Source organism: Priapulus caudatus, unplaced genomic scaffold (assembly GCF_000485595.1).
Source record: "Priapulus caudatus unplaced genomic scaffold, Priapulus_caudatus-5.0.1 Scaffold77, whole genome shotgun sequence".
NCBI lineage: Eukaryota > Metazoa > Priapulida > Priapulimorpha > Priapulimorphida > Priapulidae > Priapulus > Priapulus caudatus.
Window position 1 is genome coordinate 460,501 of NW_014577138.1, and position 2,243 is coordinate 462,743.

The 2,243-nt window shown below is 43.6% G+C and overlaps 1 protein-coding gene across 1 annotated transcript in view; it reads right to left on the minus strand.

Annotated features, from left to right (window-relative positions):
- Nucleotides 1-2,243, minus strand: part of LOC106821563 (pre-miRNA 5'-monophosphate methyltransferase-like) — a 5,685-nt gene that overhangs the window by 2,481 nt on the left and 961 nt on the right. The gene's annotated exons all lie outside the window — the stretch shown is intronic.

The following is a 2,243-nucleotide window of genomic DNA, read 5'->3' on the forward strand; positions in this document are numbered from 1 at the left end:
CAGCTTTGTACATCACACACGTCGTTTTTTCTGGATTACCCCGCCCGCCTCCCCGCCGGCCCCCAATATCGTGACCGTACGTCGAGCGGTTAAGATTTGTGCCCAACTGTTGACGGACGGACGGACGGACGCATGCACGCACGCACGGACAATCATGCGATTCTACAAACTGCATCTGATTATGTCAGTTGACGCCCTCGGACAGGTCCCATGTAATACAAACAACAGTAATTTCCCATCTGTAAAGGGCCGGACACACTAGGCGATTTTATCGGGCAACTCAGTCGGGCGACTCAATCGCCGGTGAAAATCGCCTAATGTGTCCAGTCAGTCGCCGCCGATTTAGTCGCCCGATTTAGTCGCCCGATTCAATCGCATCGATCAACATGTTTTGATATTATCGGGCGATTATTTCAGTCGCGCGACTAAATCGCGTGATGTGTCCACTCGACTCGCGCGATAGAATCGGGCGATAAAGTCGCCCAATTAGATCGCATTAAAATCGCCTAGTGTGTCCGGCCCTTAACTGTAACTTGTAAGTCGACATCAGAAATGCCGATTGCGCAGTGTACGGTCTAGGGAATACACGAGCTGGCTGTCACAGACGGATTGTTTGAATCGTATTGTTCGCTTGGACGCATTGTATTTTTTTCCAGCTCACAGCTCGCACACCCCCAGGTTCCCCACTGTATACAGTGTATTATATAGTGTATATAGTGTATGCAGCACAATGCAGGGTGCGAAATTAACGCGAGTCCGGATCGATTCAAATACTCCCTGATTTACTGTCGGACTCCCTGATTTGACATATATGCAGGAGTCCGTACGTGTGATGTAAGCTTTAATGCTGGGTTTACACTATCGATTTTTGTCAGCAAATCGTACCGATTTCAAGTGCAACACAATCACCGTCCAACACAATGGGCTGAAATTCGATTGTGTTGGTGTCGGAGTCGGAGACAAGTCGACGAGTTGGCGAAATAGAACGTGTTCTATTTTGCTCGACTCGGATTCGTGAAATCGGCGAGTTGGATAAATCTAATTGGCTTAAAAACTTTCACGTGATACCTACTTCCTCTACTACTTACTATAACGCACATACTTCCTCTTCCTCCATTCTCCAACTTCCAACTGCAGTGTTTCAGTACTGCAGTGCTGCAATCTACATACCGGGGTCACCCACTGATCTTTATAAATAACTATAAAAGTTATTTATAGAGATCAGTGGGGGTCACCCTGGGGACGGCAAGACGGAGAAATTAATCGGTACGATTTGCTGACAAAAATCGTCATTTTCGTAAGTCGACACAAATATGCGTGTATATATAAGTGTCGACTTATGCGTTTTACTGTATACTGAAACTTCTGTTCTATTACTAACAGGGTAAATCAGGCACCCATGCAGAACCACCATAGATACGCAATCTTTCTTTCTGTCTTTTACCTTTCATCACCTAATGAACAGTTTTTTCTTGTGAAGCACTTATTTCATGTGTTGGACAGGACAATGATAATGTGTCGGACGGGACGTATTTGTCTACACATTGTTTCATGCCTGTATTTGTACATTTACAAGGGCTGTGTCTAACTTTCATTTTCCTAATTCAAAATAACACTTATAAACATTCTTGAAATTAACATTAAATTCTATTTGAAAACTGTACCATTAGGATTTTCACATTTCATAGAAGTTCACAATCTCTTCATTTATATGATATGAACATGATTCTATGTAAAGTTTCATTTTAGAAAGTACTAATATTAAATTGATTGACTGCAACCATATCCAGATTTACAAAACAAAATAGATAAATTTCTTTAACAGGGAACAGCCAAAAACAGCGAACTGCGCAAAATGGTGGATGACTAATTAATATTTTAATGGTTCCTCCACCTCCCTCTCCACACCCTACGTTCCCCCACCTTTCAGCTCTGCAATCTTTGTTTCAGGCGCCATGCTTAAAGGCGACATTTTTGTTCGTTGTTCTCTACTACCAAGTTAATTATATAAAAGGAGGGGGATGAAAAACAGGCGGTATGGGGGTCCTCCCCCAGAAAATGTTTAAAATGTTGATCGCAGGAGATGGTATTTGAGGCACTTTTGAGTACATGTACAGCCTTCATTCTGACTAGGACAATTCTCTTTTTAGCTCATCTGACATAGTCAGATGCAGCTTGTAGAATCGCATGATCGTACGTCCGTCCGTCCGTCCGGTCGTCCGGTCGTCCGGCCGTCCGTCCGG